The sequence below is a fragment of the Martes martes genome (assembly GCF_963455335.1).
Source record: "Martes martes genome assembly, chromosome: 7".
Classification (NCBI taxonomy): Eukaryota; Metazoa; Chordata; class Mammalia; order Carnivora; family Mustelidae; genus Martes; species Martes martes.
Genome location: NC_137894.1, coordinates 119,426,102 through 119,446,274, shown reverse-complemented (window position 1 = coordinate 119,446,274; position 20,173 = coordinate 119,426,102).

Here is a 20,173-nt window from a genome sequence, read left to right as displayed (position 1 = left end):
CTGGTATCATGATCCCAGCTGAAGGCAGATGCTTAACAGACTGAGCCACCCAGGCATTCTTGGGTGGTGCTTTTTAATCCACTGTTGCAATATCTGTTGCTAATTGTTATATTTAGATCATTTACATGTGATGTGATTATTGATATGAGGGCTTAAGTTTGATTTGTTTTTATCTTATTTTGCTTGTTCACTGTTTCTCTTTTTCTCTTTTTCATATCCTCCTGTATATTATTTGAACATTTTTAAGAATCAGCTTCAATTTGTCTTTACTGTTTATGAGTGCATATCTCTGCATAGCTTTTCTGAGTGGTTGTTCTAAAAATCACATAATACACACATAGTTTATCACAGTCTATTATAATTCTCATTTTACCAGTTAGAGTGAAATGTAGAAACTTTATATCTTTGTATATTTCTTTACCCTTCTTCATTTGCAATATAAACTTAAGTATTTACATATATTTATAACTACTTCAGAAAGTTAGAATTTTTCTTTCCACCACAAATCAAAATTTAGGAAACTCAAAAGAAAAAGATATGGTTCATACATACAATAAAGTATTATGCAACCATCAGAAAGGTTGATTACCCAACTTTCGTATCAACATGGACGGGACTGAAGGACATTATGCTGAGTGAAATAAGTCAAGCAGAGAGAGTCAATTATCATATGGTTTCACTTACTTGTGGAGCATAAGGAATAACATGGAGGACATTGGGAGAAGGAGAGGAGAAGTGAGCTGGGGGAAATCGGAGGGGGATACAAACCATGAGAGACTGTGGACTCTGAGAAACAAACTGAGGGTTTTGGAGGGGAGGAGGGTGGGGTGGGGTGGGTGAGACTGGTGGTGGGTTTTAAGGAGGGCATGTATTGCATGGAGCACTGGGTGTGGTGCATAAACAATGAATTTTGGAACACACACACAAAAATTAAATTTAATTAAAAAAAAAGAATATTAAAAAAAGAATATATACACGTAGATGTAGCATCAACTAATTCAGATTCTTTTGAAAATTTGACTGGAAGCCAGTTAGAGTTTAATTCATATGAAAGAATAGGCCCACTAAGAATATTTATGTTATAGTCAAACATAATTGTAAACAAATGTTTAACCTAACTAAAATAAAACTCAACTATTTTAACTTAATTAAAAAAAAAGAAAAAATCCACTGCATTTTTCAATGTTTCTTTTTCCCTTTCTACTATCCCTAGATTGTTTCTTATATTGTTTTCTGTCTGCTTAGAAATTTCTTCTAGCCATTCTTTCAGAACAGGTCTGTTAGTAACAAATCCTCCTTATTTTCTTTCATCTGAGTATGTCTTGATTCCTTTCTTCCTTAAGGATGTATGTTGGGGGTATAGGGTTAGTTGTTATTTTCTTTGAACTCTTAAAAAATATTGTGTCACTTTCTTCTGACTTCTATAGCCTCTGATGAGAAATCTGTTATTATTTAAAATTGTTTTGCCACTGTAGGTAATGTGTTATTTCTTCTCTTTCTCAAATTTTTTCTTTGTCTTCAGTTATCAGTGTTTGACTATAATAGATCTCAGTGTGGATTTCTTTGAGTTTATTCTATTTTGGGCTTACTTAACTTCTTGAATCTATAAGAATATCAATATTATTGAATCTATAAGAATATTTGTTCTGCTAAATTTGAGAGTTTTTTGTCATTATTTTTTAGTGCTTTTTCCTCCCAACCCTCTTTATTTCCCCATCCCCCTCACAGAAGGATTTGACAATATGCACATTAGTTCTTTTAAAAAATGTATGGGAGTATAGTTGACATGCTATATTGCATTACATCATAATAATATTATATACTTTATTCGACAGGTGGGCAACATACTGATTCAACATCTCTTACATTATGCTATGCTCACCACATATGTAGCTACACTCTCTCATCATACAATACTACTACAATATCATTGATTATACCCCTCATGCTATGCTTTCTATTCCAATAGCTTATTCACTCCATAACTGAAAGCCTGTATCTCCCACTCCCTTTCACCCATTCTGCCTATTCCCCCACACGTTCCCTCTGGCAACCATCAGTTTGTTCTTTGTATTTATAAATCTGATTCTGTTGTTTGTTTATTCATTGTTCTGGTTTTTTAGAGTTCATGTAGGGGTAAAATCATACGGTGTTTGCCTTTCTCAGTCTGACTTATTTCACGTAGCATAATACCATCTAGGGTCACCTGTGCTGTATAAATGACAAGATTCCATCTTTTTTATGGGTGTGCAATATTATATATATCACATCTTTTTTATCCATTCATCAATTGTTGGAAACTTAAGTTGCTTCCATATCTTAACTATTATAAGTAATACTGTAATAAACATTGGGATACATATTTTGAATTTGGTTTTGTTTTGAGGGTGGGTGGTATAGAGCTCTTAGTGAAATTGTTGGGTCATTCGGCATTTCTTTATTATAGTCCCACATATTCTTGGGACTTTTTTCTTACTTTCTTCCTTTTCTTTGCTTCCTTTTTTCTTTTTTTTTTTTTTTAGTCCATTTCTCTTTATTGTTCAGGTGGGCAATTTAGATATTGTTAAATCTTCCATTTATTAATTCCTTCCTCTGTCCCTTCCATTGAGATTTTTTCCCTTATTATTTTGATTTTTTTCTTTTATTTTTGATTTTTTAAATTCTAACATTTTTACTGGTTCCTTATTATTTTATTTTCTTGCTGATGATTTTTATTTTTTTCATTTATTTCAAGTATGTTTAGAATTACTCATTTAAACATTTTTGTGATGACTACTTTGACACACTTCTTGGGTAATTCTAAAATCTCTCAACTCAGGACACCTGGGTGGCTCAGTCATTAAGCATCTGCCTTCAGCTCATGTCCTGATCCCAGGGTCCTGGGATCGAGTCCAGCATTGAGTTCCCTGTTCTGCAGGGAGTTTGCTTCTCCCTCTCACCCTCCTCCTACTTGTTCTCTCAATCTCTTTCTCTCTCAAATAAATAAATAAAATCTTTAAAAAATAAATAAAATAAAATGTCACTTCATTTTTGTTATTTATGGATTATTTCTTTTTTTCAATTTGAGCTGTTTGTGGTGCTTCATGTAATTAGAGAGTTTTATATTAATATTTAGACACTTTCATATTATGTTCTGAGATGCTGGATCTTATTTAAAGTTTCTGTTTTAGCGGGCTCCTCTGGCAGCACTCAGGCAATAGAGGGGCATTATCTTCTTACTGCCAAATGCAGTTAGAAGTCCCATTTCCCCAACACATTATGACTGTGTGGCGGGGTGTAAGTTCTGTTTTCCTTAAACCTCCACTGATAACTCCCTTGCTGGGAGGGATAGGAATCTCATTACTGCTTCCAGTATAGCCTTCACTGACAGTATGGGTACGTGGCTTATTACTGGTGATGAATAGTAAAAATATTGACTCTTCACTAGACCTCCTCTGACATCATTCCAAGGAAGAAGGCAAGAAAAATCTCTTCATTGTCAGATGGGATGAAAAATCTAGGCTCTCTGTGGAGTCTCCCATCGGAGAGGAGTGGGAGCTCATTACCAGCTGGTGAAGATGAAAGTCATGGCTTCTTATTTGACCTTTTCTGATACCATCTAGTCATGGTTGTTGAAGGACAATGTTACAACTCATGAAGGTGGACATCTGGGCCTCTCATTAAGTTTCTGTTGATATGAGTGGTGAGGAGACCAGAATTTTGTTGTTGTTTTTGTTTGTTTTGTTTTGTGATGCTCGGCTAGGGTAGAGTGGTTGCCACCTAAGACTTTTTTCTTGAAAACTGTGCCTTTCCTGGTCCTTTTGGAGAACATTTTTGTCATCACTTGTAAGTATTTTTCAGGATGCCAGCTTTTTCAGCTCCAAATTTGGGGAATATGAAGCAAAACAAAAACTCACATTATGTCCTTCCTTGGATCCTGAGATCCTTAGCTGTTCTGCCTTCCTCTCTCTTTCAGTGTTTACTTATGTCTGTTTTATACATAATTTCCAAAGTTATCAGTTGTGGCCTTAGCAAGAGAAATCATGAGCGGTATGTCAACAACATCTTCTCAGAAGTGGAAACTTTCCCTTCTTTTTAACACAAAATACTATAGATAATCTTACAAAAAACTCATGTTGGTCCCAACAAATTTGTCTTTTCTAATATCTACACTTTCAACTCCAAGGTCCATTAAATCTTTGCATCTACCTGACCTTCTATTTTACATTTTTCACATCAGTTCTCCCAACTGAGAGAGACAGGCATCTTTTTTTATATTCTAAATATACTTAAAATCTGCTGTTACTTTGCCTAGCATAGCCATCAGATTTTTTAACCTGGGCTCCTCCTGTTTACTATTTGGCTATCTGTTTGTTTTTGTTTGCTTGCCTAATGCTTTTTTGCTGTATCTTTTCTCCTATTCCTGCTTTTATATTGTATCTAATTGAGTCAAATCTTGCCTGACAGAACAAACTCTAATGGTGTTATGGTAAGACCTCAATCTTTAGCTTCTATTCACTAAAAATCTCATAATTAACTACTGCTGATTAAAAAAAAAAACTTATAGATACAAACCATCTCAAAAGATAATGCCTCATAGGACAGAAGGCTAAAGAGTTATCAAACTTGTTATCAAACTCTGAACTAGATTTCTTTCTTTTTTTTTTTTTTTTTTTTTTTTACTTATTTATTTGACAGACAGAGATCACAAAAGAGGCAGGTGGGGGGCGGGGGTGAAGCAGTTTCTGCTGAGCAGTGAGCCAGATGTGGGGCTCGATCCCAGGACCCTGAGATCATGACCTGAGCCGAAGGCAGAGGCTTAACCCACTGAGCCATCCAGGCACCCCTGAACTAAATTTCTGAGATTCAACCAATTCTTGTACTTTCTGACTTCAGGGACTTAGCTCTTTCTTCTTGACTTCCGGGCCATTGAGTTTTGAATTACTCTTGGCCAAATTGGGCCACTCGTTGAGTTAATTCAGGTTTTGGTAAACACTGACATCTGCCTAACCTACTTCTTGCTATGTTCTTTCCAGAAATTTTCTCCCACAACTTGTCCATCCTCAGCCAAGCATTTAAATGGTTTTGTTTTGATTATTAAATCACAGCTCTGGAAACCTTATATTCTGCTAATCCCTCTTTAAACTAGTTGTTTTATGAGATCTATGTGAATGTACTTAGAAAAGTTAAAAACAGCTTTATTGAAATGAAGGGAATTATTATCTTAAGAGTTTATTTTAAAGTAATTCCCTACCCAAATATGTTTACGTGATTCAGAACTCAAAAATGGCTAGTACTGCTGATGGAAGTGGTATATATTCAGTCCTTTCAGGAAGAGATGAGGGCAATGCACATATTCCTCCATTAGTCTCCTTTATTAATATAGCACTCATTTATCACATATGTATGCATTTATATATAAATGCATATTTTCTCTATAGCATGGCATAATTTATCATTTTATAAATGGTGAACTTGCATTAACAAATCTGTATTTTTTACTTTTTTTGAAGAACTAGACATCAGCTAAAGAAAGTAAGAGAAAAAAGGAAATATTTTGCACATTGTCTAGATTATGATAAACAATGGTATGTAAGGTATGATTCTGTTCCAAGTATAATTTGTAAATTTCCTGTTTAATGAGAATGCTCCTTTTACATCAGCACTAAAGGACACCACATAAGCAGAACACAACTCAAATGATTTAACTGTTTATTTCTGATTGTGTCTCCCTTCCATGAGGAAGAAGGCAAAGCAGAATAGAAGATGTGATGGAAACCATTGTTTTCTCTGCTCCAGCCTCCACTTATTTTTCTCTAAAGGATAGAACCCATGTTTCTCTTTGGAAAACTTCCTCCTATGTTATCAATATTTTCTAAAGAAATCTACCTCATCTCTGTTTCCCAGGATGGCCACTCAACTTATTTCTGGCCGATTAATGCAGTCCAGCTATGATTAGTTATCCTAACCAGATTGAATAGCTCAGCAATGGCCAAGTGGCTCAAACCAGGTAAGTAAGCTTGAGATTTTTCATTGGAAATGATGAGAAAGTGATGAATAAAAATATGAGAAGGAAGAGGCATAGACTAGTGACTAAGACACATACCCTAGAACCATATTGTCTACTTCTAAAACTTATGTCACCATGGGTAAGATTCTTAATTTCTCTGTGCCTCAGTGCCTGCAAAATGTAGGTAATAATAGTGCCTACCTCTTAGGTATTCTCAGATTGATTGAGCTGTGTCTAAAGTGCTTGGAATAGTTGTTTATTATTTTCTTGCTGACATTTTGTTAAACAGTAAAACATAAATTTGGAGCTTCTAATAACTATTTTCCCACAGATATTAGTTAGAGAATGAGTTCAACAGAAAGCAAGAGTATAGATAGCTAAGAGAAGGAAAGAAAGAAGCTCAGTCAGCATTATGTCCAGCTCTGTTTGATTTGTGAAGCTTATAAATTCTCTTTAACCTCAGTCAATGTGTATTAGTTGTCTGTCCCCTGCAAGCAAAGGTGTCTGTCCCCTATAAATGAAGGAGCTCTGAGGAACAAAGGAAAAGGAGATAAGCTGTTTGGAACAGTCTGCCCATGAACCAAAATCTCTAACAGAAGAGCAAGTACCATATTCAGTCAACACATTTAAAAACCATTTATTGAATGGCTGCTACATGTCAGATCCAAGGTAGGAATTAAAGATGCCAAAGAGGTATACCTACTAGAGGAGATTACTATCTAATGGGGAGAGAAGTGTATTAGCTCAGGCTTCCATGATGAAGTACCACAGACCAGGTATCTTAAACAATATAAATTTATTTTCTCACAGTTCTGGAGGCTGGAAGTATAAGACCAATGTGCCAGAATATTCAGTTTCTGGTGAAACTGTCTTGCAGGTGGCCTCCTTCTCACTGTGTCCTCACATGGCGGGGGTGAGGGAGGAGGATCTGATATCTCTTTTTTCTCTTAAAAGGACACCAGTCTTACTGAATGAAGACATCACCATTATGACCTCATTTAAACTTAATTACTTTCCTAAGCGCTGTCTCCAAATATACTTACATTGGGGGTTAGAGCTTCAACATATGGATTTAGGAGGAACAAAATTCAGTCCATAAGAGCAAGTAACAATGCCACATGAGTCAGGGAAATACATGGTTAAATAATGAATTATCAAGCATTTTGTAAAAATATTTATTCATTCAATGAAAAGCAACTCTTGAAGACAAATACACTCAAAGGCAGTTTCTCATAAGTAAATGTCACATAGAAAAATATGCATTGTGAAGATAATTTTTGGCAAAAGTAATTTTGCTGTCCCAAAAGACATTTTATAGAAAAAAATGTTTATTTTGCAAGATAAATTGGAAAGCATGTTAATTACATGTTTATGGATTTAGCTATGGGTACAGAGACAAAGTGAGTACAAAATAATCTATTAGATCATGCCGAAACCTGGCTGTATTTGTTAACCTCACCAGGTAATTCTGCTGAACCAGACAATGAATGCAATGAAAAATAGAAAAAATAACCAAATCAGGAATTGGACATTCTAAAAAATGAATAAGCAAAAACCTGTTCGTTGATTTGACAACAGATTGAGTTGACAAATGGTTGAATCAATTAATTGATTTAAGCCTTTGTAATTCCAAGCAGTGAAGAGGTAAAGCTTCCAAGGTCAGGTTGGTGAGAGAAATGCATGCGTTGCATATAGGAGGTGCAGCCTCACGAGGCACGTTTGGTAGCAAAATGCCAACAAAGGACAAACCACTAATCACTCCTTCTAGTCGCTTTTCTAGTCACTAGTCACTTTTCTAGTGGAATTGCTTTAGATTTTCACTACTAATCTAAGTGGTGGGTATTACTGGCACTACCTTATAGACTAGGAGACTGGGCAAAAGATTTTTGCTCTCCAGGGCTTGGCTCAGCCACAGAAGTCACATCTTAGCCAGAACACATGAAACTGAATAGAAGACCTTTCTCTTTCTACTTCAGTGCACATGGAGGAGGGAGCGGCCAGCATTTGCTACAACTGCATCTGTTGATGTGTGTGGTTAACAGTGAAGGAGAAATGCCATGGCATGTCCGGGATAAAAGAAGTCCAGGATCCCATGATTGGTGCCATTACTTTGCTTTTGTTTCCACGATACACATTGAATCTCATGGCGTTTTATTTAATGGTTTAACTATTTTTGAATTTTTATCAAACTCTTGGTTTGAAAAAGCAATTTCCATCTAAAAATCCTTACTCTACAGAAAGAAAAAAATACCAATCATCTGCTCCATTTCTTGCCAGTCTTCTGTTCCTTTCCCCAGAGGCAATGATTCTCTTCACTTTTACCATGTTCTTCTGCTCTTTAACAAATCTCTGAAAAATGTATATAGGCTGTTATTTCTTTTTTTTTTTTTTTTTTTTTTTTTTTTTAAGATTTTTATTTATTTATTTGTCAGAGAGAGAGAGAGAGCGAGCACAGGCAGACAGAGTGGCAGAGGGAGAAGCAGGCTCCCTGCGGAGCAAGGAGCCCGATGTGGGACTCGATCCCAGGACGCTGGGATCATGACCTGAGCCGAAGGCAGCCGCTTAACCAACTGAGCCACCCAGGCGTCCCGAGGCTGTTATTTCTTGATTCCATTATTTCAGCATTCTCTATCCACTTCCTGTGATGGCATATGAGGTTGCAGCTCTCTATAAACCTCCTACCACTCCACTTCCTCTACATATAATTAACAAATCCCTATTCTGTATGAGACTATGTAATTATATTTTATTCTTGAGCCAGGTGGTTTGCAATTATCACATTTTCTTGTATAGGTCTTATTTTGTTTTGCTTTGCTTCGTTTTAACTTTTGTGTTGTTTTCTTTCACTCTGTAGAAGTTAGCCAGGTGTTAGCTTTTCCATGTTTTGCTGGAGGCATCCTGTTGGAGGTTAGATGTTCTCTAGGGTGGTGTCCTAGAAGGTTTCTGCCTTTCCCTGGGGTCAGATGCCATTTTGCTGGATCCCAAATGTTCTTCATTTTGCTGAAGCACATCTGCCAGTAGCTCCTTGGGGGGACAGGGAAGGGCATGAGTGTAAGAGATACGTGGTTTGAGGCCATGAAAGCCTGGAAAACGTTTCTACTGTACCCCCATGCTTAACTGGTAATTTATTAGGTTATAGATTTCAAGATTGAAAAACACTTCCTTTGAGCATTTTGGAACCAATAATCCACTGCATTCTTTCTTTCAGTGCCTTGAGAAGTTTGTTGCCATTTGATTCCAATTTCTCATATGATATTTGGTTTTTATCCTGAATCCCAGAATAATTTAAGGTTTTTGTCTCTGGTCTTTTAAAGTTATATAATTCTGCTCCTAGAGCTACTTTTTAATTCATTGTTATAAGTACTTGACAGATTTTTGCTTAAAGATTTATTTAGTTTAGAGAGAAAGAGAGAGATTATGAGCAGAAGGAGGGGCAGAAGGAGAGGGAGAGACAGAGTCCTCAAGCCAACTCCCTACTAAGGTTAGAGCTTGAGGTGGCACTTGATTCTAGGACCCTGAGACCACAACCTGAGCTGAAATCAAGAGCTGGCTGTTTAACTGACTGAGCCACCCTGGTGCCCCTTGATAGACCTTTTTAATATAGAAGCAAATGTCCTGTTTGGGAAATTTATTTATTTATTTATTTATTTATTTATTTATTTGCTGTATTATAGTATTTTCCTTGCGCCTGTTGTCACACCTCTTTATTTCTGAAACTCGTAGTAGTTGCATGATACACTTTCTTAATCAATTCTTTGTCTTATCTTTTCCACTCACATCGTCCACCTCTTTGTCTTTTGGTTTCAGGAAAGCCTACATATTATCTTCCAAATATTTTACTCTTTAAAAGGCTATCACGTTCTCATTTATTTTCTGATTTTAATAGTATTCCTTTTTTGCATTATAAATGAAATACATTTTCTTGTCTGTTGGAGAATATTAATAATGGTAAATTGACGTTTCCTTCTGTTCTCTACATTGTCTCTGGAATACTATTCTCTGTTTCCTTTATTGACCTCTGATCGCTTGCTAGAGTTTTCTTCAAAAATACTGCTATTTTATTGTGCATTCACTTTAACAAGTTTGATACATGCATTCCAATTGGGAATGGTGGGGTGGTCAGGCAGTCTGATGGATTTTTGTTCAAAATGCAAAATGCTATACTGTTACTTTGCGTGGAACTGTCCAGTCTTTGCTGAAAGGGGTCCTTTACCTTCTTACCCAAGGGTTATAATTCTCTATTCAACTTTCTCATGTCTGATGGTCCTGAGTTCAGAGTGTCCACATTAATTTCTCTAAGGAAGATATCTGAAGTAGGGAGACTATTTGCTTAACAAGATAGGGTGGGTTTAGACGGGAACGTTTAATTTTTATTTGCATTCTCTTTCAAAATAGTATCCTCTTTCTATCATTTGGATCACACTGCCTCTCTTGATGTCTGGTGCTTCCATTTCTGTGGGTCGAAGTTCATCATGACCATCTCTTTCCATGGGCACACAGTTTTTGACCAGTTCTGCTAGTGGATTCCAACTCCTCCATAGACTATCCATCTTTTTATATTATGGTATGGGTATTAGACATTTCTAAGTTTCAGTCATAACAATTCTGTGCTTATCTTTTGGTTTTTAAATTTTTTTTCAAAGATTAAAGGAAAAAAATGTTTTGTGGCCATAGGAGACTTTTAATCCTATCCTTCTTGAAATTAGAACACACTTTATTTTCTGGAAGGATATGATGTGGTTGTCAAACAAGCTTTATCTGAAGGAGGAAGTCAGAGAAAGGTAGCCTCTACAGCAGACTGAATAATTATGGATCAAATGTTTGGAGTTATTTGTTGTGTAAGAACCATCAAGGAAATTTATAATGGATTTTAGACAGATGTCATAGCTATTGAGAGAAATTTTTCTCCAAAAGGATTTTAGTATTTTACTTAGGCAAGACTAGGTTTTTTTATTGTTATGCAGCAAATTACCACAAACTTAAAATTTGGTGTGGAACGAGTGTCCTCTGCACGAAGTGAAAATTAAGGTGCTGTACCTTAATTATTATCTAGAATTATTAATTATAATAATTATTATATTTAATAATTATTAAATATTAATTTAATATTAATTATTATCTGAATTATTATCTAGAGTCTCTGAGGACAAACATACTTCCAAGCTCATTCTTTTTTTTTTATTTTTTTTTTATTTACTTATTTATTTTTATTGAGGTATAGTGGACACACGAAGTTACTTTAGTTTTAGATATGCAGCATGGTGATTGACAAGTCTGTGTGTCATGCTAAACTCACCACAAGTGTAGCTACTGCCTGTCACCATACAATGCTCTTAAAATACCATGAATCTGTTCCCTGTGCTGTAGCTTTTATCCTTATGACTTATTCATTCCATAACTGGAAGTCTGGATCTCCCACTCCCCTTTACCCATTTTGCCTATCCTCCCACCCCCTTTTCTCTGGCGACCATCAATTTGTTCTCTGTATTTACAGGTCTGTTTCTGCTTTTTGTTTGTTTATTCTTTTTTTTTTTTTTTTTGGATTCCATATATAAGTGAAATCCCATGGTATTTAATTTTCTCTGTCTGACTTACTCCACTTGGCATAATACCCTTTAGGTTCATTCATGTTGTTACAAATGGCAAGATCTCATTCATTTTTTTTTTAATTTTTTATTTATTTTCAGCGTAACAGTATTCATTGTTTTTTCACCACACCCAGTGCTCCATGCAATCTGTGCCCTCCCTAATACCCACCACCTGGTTCCCCCACCCTCCCACCCCGCCCCTTCAAAACCCTCAGGTTGTTTTTCAGAGTCCATAGTCTCTCATGGTTCACCTCCCCTTCCAATTTCCCTCAACTCCCTTCTCCTCTCCATCTACCCTTGTCCTCTATATTATTTGTTATGCTCCACCAATAAGTGAAACCATATGATACTTGACTTTCTCTGTTTGACTTATTTCACTCAGCATAATCTCTTCCAGTCCTGTCCATGTTGCTACAAAAGTTGGGTATTCGTCCTTTCTGATGGAGGCATAATACTCCATAGTGTATATGGACCACATCTTCCTTATCCATTCATCCGTTGAAGGGCATCTTGGTTCTTTCCACAGTTTGGCGACCGTGGCCATTGCTGCTATAAACATTGGGGTACAGATGGCCCTTCTTTTCACTACATCTGTATCTTTGGGGTAAATACCCAGCAGTGCAATTGCAGGGTCATAGGGAAGATCTATTTTTAATTTCCTGAGGAATCTCCACACTGTTCTCCAAAGTGGCTGCACCAGTTTGCATTCCCACCAACAGTGTAAGAGGGTTCCCCTTTCTCCACATCCTCTCCAACACACGTTGTTTCCTGTCTTGCTAATTTTGGCCATTCTAACTGGTGTAAGGTGGTATCTCAATGTGGTTTTGATTTGAATCTCCCTGATGGCTAGTGATGATGAACATTTTTTCATGTGTCTGGTAGCCATTTGTATGTCTTCATTGGAGAAGTGTCTGTTCATATCTTCGGCCCATTTTTTAATATGATTATCTGTTTTGTGTGTGTTGAGTTTGAGGAGTTCTTTATAGATCCTGGATATCAACCTTTTATCTGTGCTGTCATTTGCAAATATCTTCTCCCATTCCGTGGGTTGCCTCTTTGTTTTGATGACTGTTTCTTTTGCCGTGCAGAAGCTTTTTATCTTGATGAAGTCCCAGAAGTTCATCTTTGCCTTTGTTTCCTTCGCCTTTGGAGACATATCTTGAAAGAAGTTGCTATGGCTGATATCAAAGAGGTTACTCCCTATGTTCTCCTCGAGGATTCTGATGGATTCCTGTCTCACGTTGAGGTCTTTTATCCATTTCGAGTTTATCTTTGTGTACGGTGTAAGAGAATGGTCAAGTTTCATTCTTCTACATATAGCTGTCCAGTTTTCCCAGCACCATTTATTGAAGAGACTGTCTTTTTTCCACTGGATATTTTTTCCTGTTTTGTCAAAGATTATTTGACCATAGAGTTGAGGGTCCATATCTGGGCTCTCTACTCTGTTCCACTGGTCCATGTGTCTGTTTTTATGCCAGTACCATGCTGTCTTGGTGATCACAGCTTTGTAGTAAAGCTTGAAATCAGGTAACGTGATGCCACCAGTTTTATTTTTGTTTTTCAACATTTCCTTAGCAATTCGGGGTCTCTTCTGAGTCCATACAAATTTTAGTATTATTTGCTCCAGCTCTTTGAAAAATACTGGTGGAATTTTGATTGGAATGGCATTAAAAGTATAGATTGCTCTGGGCAGTATAGACATTTTAACGATGTTTATTCTTCCCATCCAAGAGCATGGAAAGGTCTTCCATCTTTTTGTGTCTTCTTCAATTTCTTTTAGGAGTGTTCTGTAGTTCCTCGAGTACAGATCTTTAACCTCTTTGGTTAGGTTTATTCCGAGGTATCTTATGGTTTTTGGTGCTATAGTAAATGGAATCGATTCTCTAATTTCCCTTTCTGTATTTTCATTGTTAGTGTATAAGAAAGCCACTGATTTCTGGACATTGACTTTGTATCCTGCTACATTACTGAATTTCTGTATGAGTTCTAGTAGTTTGGAGGTGGAGTCTTTCGGGTTTTCCATATAAAGAATCATGTCATCTGCGAAGAGAGAGAGTTTGACTTCTTCCTTGCCAATTTGGATACCTTTTATTTCTCTTTGTTGTCTGATTGCTGTTGCTAGGACTTCTAATACTATGTTGAACAAGAGTGGTGAGAGTGGGCATCCTTGTCGTGTTCCTGATCTCAATGGGAAGGCTGCGAGCTTTTTCCCATTGAGGATGATATTTGCTGTGGGTTTTTCATAGATAGATTTGATGAAGTTCAGGAATGTTCCCTCTATCCCTATACTTTGAAGCGTTTTAATCAGGAACGGATGCTGGATTTTGTCAAAAGCTTTTTCTGCATCAATGGAGAGGATCATGTGGTTCTTCTCTCTTCTCTTATTGATTTGTTCTATCACATTGATTGATTTGCGAATGTTGAACCATCCTTGTAACCCAGGGATGAATCCTACCTGGTCATGGTGGATTATCTTTTTAATGTGCTGTTGGATCCTGTTTGCTAGGATCTTGCTGAGAATCTTAGCATCCATATTCATCAGTGATATCGGTCTGAAATTCTCCTTTTTGGTAGGGTCTTTGCCTGGTTTGGGGATCAGGGTGATGCTGGCTTCATAAAAAGAGTCTGGAAGTTTTCCTTCTGCTTCAATTTTTTGAAACAGCTAGAGTCTCTGAGGACAAACATACTTCCAAGCTCATTCTTGCTGTTGGTAGAATTCAGTTTCTGTGGTTGTAAGACTGAGATCCCTCTTTCCCATCTGGTTGTAAGCCAGGGGCTGCTTTTGGGATGGAGAGGTTGTGTGTATTCCTTAAAACACGGTGGTCGCCTCCATCTTCAAGCCAACAACGGTGCAGGAAATCCCTCTCTCCTTTGAGTCTCTGATTTACTTTTGTGTAATGAATCACAAAAGCTCTCTACTTTTAATAGGCTCAGATGATTAGGTCAGGCCCACCCAGATAATCTCCTTATCGTAAGGTCAACTCTGCCAAATAACAGCCTAATTATGGGAGTAAAATCTATTATATTTGAAGTTCAGTGAATTATGTAAGTCTGTATATCAGGGGGTGGGAAATCTTGGGGGTCATTTTAGGATTCTCCTGAAGGCAAATAACAACACAAAATCCTGTCTTATTTATCTTCTATTACACATATATTTGAGGCTGCTTTTAAATTTATTAAAAAGTTCCAAAAATACCCCATATTCCGTATGTCACTCGTCCAACTTTCTTTAATGTTAACATCTTACATGACTATAGTAGACTCCTTAAAACCAGGAAATTAAACTTGATTAATGCCTTTATCATCTCTTTAACCCATAGGAAACTGACATTATAACCTCCATGCAACCACCCTCCCTTAAATTATTACCCTCTTTCAGGTAGTAGAACAAAATTTGCATTCCTGGGACCCATTCTCCATCCCCCAATATGCTACAACTTTTTGCAAATGTTTATATTATTTAAGTACTTACACAAATAATTAAAAAACAATATATGTTTCTTCTATCTATAATGTGTCTGTTTTCATCTTCTATTTTTTAAGAAATTCCATAGTTCAATATTGCAATCAGGGACCTACTGAACACCAAAACCATAGGTATTTACCTTTTGCCCGCCCTGCTCTCTATCGAGTATAAACCCTAGAACTCAATGTGCTATTTATTAACACTTGGTTGAATAAATAAGGCATATGATTATTCACAAAAACTGTGATTAAAAGTTTTTTTGGATCTCAAAATATGCTGAAATGACATCATTATACATTAACATGCACAGTATATATTTTTACAAACTGAGGCTTGAGGGTTATTTATTTTTCCTTCAGGTTACTACATTAGTGTGCAAATTTTATTTGTCTGATATGGGTAATAAATAGCAATCTGTGTAGTCATGTGCCTTTTTAGCCCATGCATATTCTCACAGACCCTTTTCTAAAACTAATGGAGCCTTTTTTCTTTTTTATTTCTGTATGCTAAAAATGAATCTCCTGATAATAATGCTTTTAAATTCATTGACTAGGCCCTCAAAAGCCATGGCTTGGCAGCTATCTGGGTAGTAAAAGAAAATGCACAACGGCAGGACCTAATTCCATGACATTCCACTCTTCCATGCATAAATGAAATGATGGAATGATGAAATGATGGTTGGTCTCTGCCAAGGACAGAGCAGGGAAAAGAGTGCCCTTTAGAGCTCCACCCTGTAGAGCAGGCATGCTCATCAGGAAAGACCTCAGAGCAGAAGGGCACTTTCCCATGCAGCATATGGAGACTATCACATAGCCAGCAGGACAAATTAATGACCCCATAATAAAATATGTTTTCACATGCTATTAAAGCTGTTGTCACACTTCATTGCATAGATGACTGGAAGCTCATGGTGATGGAAGGTGAGGTCAGCCTCTTCGGTCAGCCTGAGTTACGAGTGGGCAGTCCTTTCCCGTAAAGTCCCCTGGAGTTTGGGGAGTTCTCTGTGTTCAGTTTGGTCACTTTCTTTAAAAGGAAATAAGTAATGGCCCTTCCACACATAGACTTGGAAATGGAGGTGCAGAATGGTTCTTCCAGGTAGGCACTGCTAACGGGGGTTCTATCTAGATGACAAAACCAGAAAGGTAACTAAATCTCCATTAGGAAAAGTAGTTGCTTACTTATGGGGTATCTGAATTATGGAAGACGGCTTATAATTTCTGTGTAAGGGAGAATAGGTTGACACTTCTAGAAACTAATGGCTTCCAGTATGGATTGCATTAGCATTCTGTGTAAAAGTGACTTGCAGAAATTTGCTTGGATCTGCATTATGGACCACCAAAATGTTACAGTAAAACGTTCAATTTCTTCTACTCAATAATTATTTAGGGACTTAGATATTAGAAAAGCATGACATTTCCCACTACCTGATAATGTTGGGTTGCAGAGGTTACACATTTTTGAAGAGCCCAATCAAAATTACATGGTGCCTTATTTAATTATTTTACCACATAATAGTTGCTCGAGGGCGCCTGGGTGGCTCAGTGGGTTAAAGCCTCTGCCTTAAGCCCAGGTCATGATCTCAGGGTCCTGGGATCGAGCCCCACATCGGGCTCTCTGCTCAGCAGGGAGCCTGCTCCCCCCTCTCTCTCTGTCTGCCTCTCTGCCTGCTTGTGATCTCTGTCTGTCCAATAAATAAATAAAATCTTTAAAAAAATAATAGTTGCTCGATAATAGTTGGTATTTTAATATATGCAGAGCAGAACACTGTGAACTGCGCTAGGGTAGAAATGACACTGTGTTGGCAATCAGGAAACTTTGTACCAATATTGGGTCTGCATCTCCATTTCTGCATCACCCTGGAAAATCATGCTACCTTTCAGATTCATATTTATCTCAAATTTTATTTTTTTAAAGATTTTATTTATTCATTTAGAGAGAGAGTGAGAGTGAGAGTGTGTGTGGGCAGGGGGAGGTTGCAGAGGAAGAGAGAGCATTTCTAGCAGAATTCTTGCTCAGCGTGGAACCCAATGCAGGTCTCAATCTCATGGCCCCAAGATCCTGAGCCACGATCAAGAGTCAGCCACTTAACAGCCTGAGCCACCCAGGGTCCCCTATCTCATATCTTAAAATAATACCAGAACAAGGTAAATTCTCCATTCCTTCTCTATCAAGAACTCCATGATTTTTCTAGATCCTCAGCTAATAGCAACTTGCTGAGGACAGAGGTTTCTGTATGCCAAAAGTGTTATAAAGAATAAAATGGTAATTATAAATACTGAGCATCATCACTTCATAATTTGTGCATTATTTCAGGACCCTTTACATGACAGTTGCTTATAAACTGCCAAGCAGACCAGTTAGTCACAGAACTTTTCTGGTTCAAGAGCTGAGTGCCTGTCTTGTCTTCTATGGATCACAACCACTGCAGCTGACCTGGCACATAATTTATCACTGCAGAAAGAGGTGGTGAACTCACAGGAACAGGAGGTAAGCTCCCCTCATGCATTCTACACATTAACAGCTTTTGCTTTTTGTGTCCCCTCGCAGACTTTAAGCCCTCTCTCTCTTTTACTCATCTAAGACTCCATTTCCTGAGCCTAATCTTATAGATGTCTGCATTCACCTGTGACAAGACTGTGTAAGTATTGCAAGGTCATGTTATCGGCAGCCAAAGCATTAGCTGACAGGTTGAAAAATCAAAGAGGAGGCTCGCAGACCAATGTATAGTTAATTGCACATTACTGTGGACTACACAATCTTCCAACACAAGGCTGTAAATACCTAAGGAACAACGGGGAAAAGTGTTTGCATTTTATGAGGCTGTTATTATATTTTCTTAAACTATAACTGGAATGCAGTATCTCCTTCTGCACCTACAAATATACATTTGAGGGCACAAGGTCATGGTCCCTAGGATAAGGTTTAGAGAATTCTGTGAGTTCCCAAATACAATAAGGAAATCTTCTAGCGCATTTCCCCATTTCAAAAATCTATCAGTCGTGAATATAAAATTGATAAAATAAAAAATACAGATGACCATGTAAGTATATATAATTTATCCCCACTAATGCTTAAAGACCTGCAAATTAAAATAAAATAGAAAATAACACCTTTTGGTCAAAAATAAAGCATTAGGGGCGCCTGGGTGGCTCAGTGGGTTAAAGCCTCTGCCTTCGGCTCAGGTCACGATCTCAGGGTCCTGGGATCGAGCCTCGCATCGGGCTCTCTGCTCAGCGGGGAGCCTGCTTCCTCCTCTCTCTCTCCGCCTGCCTCTCTGCCTACTTGCGATCTCTGTCTGTCAAATAAATAAATAAATAAATCTTTAAAAAAAAAAAAAGCATTAAAATATTTAATGTTGAGGTTACAACAGTAAGGGCGCTCTTTCCCTCAAAACACTATCCTGCTAAACAGTAATGGAGGGATGCCTGGGTGGCTCAGATAGTTAAGCATCTGGCTTCGGCTTAGGTCATGGTCCCAGGGTGTCGGGACTGAGCCCCGCATCAGGCTCCCTGCTCTGCGGGAAGCCTGCTTCTCCCTCTCCCTCTGTCCCTGTGTGTGTTCCCTCTCTTGCTATGTCTATCTCAGTCAAATAAATAAGTCAAATCTTTTAAAATAAATAAATAAACAGTAATGGATTTGAACACATGCCGATTTTCTTAAGTAGATTTAGAAAATCATAAACATATGAAACCAAGAAATGTTTCCAATAAAGAGTACATTAAAAAGTTATATAAGTGAGGATTTCTTAATGATACATACTTAATTAGATAAACAAGATATAAAATAAAGCAAAAAATGCTCTTGAAATGTTCAATAGCAGGAGGAATCAAATCGTCTATATAAAAAGAGAAATCAGAAACAATCCAAGAGAAGGTTAAAATTATTATTAATATTAAATTAAGGTTATTATCATTCAAATAAACTGTTCATGTTTTCTGTGTAAGTTCTGCTTTCTTCCCCCTCTCCTCTGATGAAACTGGCTAACATCTCCATTGTACTCTCTGTACCCAGAACCTTTAGCCTAGCTTCAGAAATTATTTATTAGGCAGACATTTATATACCTATCTCTCAAAAAATTTAGTGTAGTCTTCCAAGGATTGAATCAAATCACATTTGCCTGTTTTCCAATACCTAGCAGAAATGACCACAACTTGACTAGTCAAAGGAATCCTCTGGGTTGTTTTCATGCTTAAAAATGCATATTTGAAACGGATGCTGACCTTCTCTGAATCTCTGTGAAGGGGGTTCAGGAATCTGTGTTTTAGTAAGCATCCTAGATAATTCTTATGTTCAGATTAATTGGGATTGATATCTTAGTATATAATACACATTTAGTGAAATATTATGCAACGCAAATTTGAGACAAGTATATTAATACTTGTCTCAATTCCGGGACCACGGATTCTTACTTCACCTGAGCATCAGCTGAAGAGGTATCGAGATGGATCGGCTTTTAGGTGAATTATAGTTTACCTCCCTGCTTTTGGGAGAAGTCATTTTGGTGGGAGAGGGCTGCCCTGCCATTTAAAATGGCTGCCTGAGGTAGTGTCTGGTGTCTATCGTCTCAGGGAGCAGAGAGATGATATATGCTTTGGGGCAACTTTTGGTGGGCTTGATGCCTCTGGGTTACATCTCTCTCTTGTTCACCAATCCTTCCTGAATGGAGTGAGTACAGAGGCTGCACCACATTCTGGCCCCCAGCTTCTGGAGTAGCATTTGGGATGGGAACGACGCTGCACTCTGATGTCGTTTGGTCCCATTCGGCAATGTATAGTAGAAAAGACAGTGATGGTGAGCCTACCTCTGAGTACATCTGAATATTTAAGGGCCTCCAAGGAAAGAGAATTCCCCACTTTGCTCCTTGAAAGGAGCAGCCTCAGTCCTACCTTCCCCCTCTTTTGTTTCGGTCAAACTACTACATTTCCTTCATTTTGCTCACTTCATTTTGGTGCATTTCCTTTATGACAGAATTCCATCCCAAAGTACTTTTTTTTTAAATTTTTTTATTTTATTATTTGTTTTAATTTCTTTTCAGCGTAATAGTAGTCATTGTTTTTGCACCACACCCAGTGCTCCATGCAATCCGTGCCCTCCCTAATACCCACCACCTGGTTCCCCCAACCTGCCACC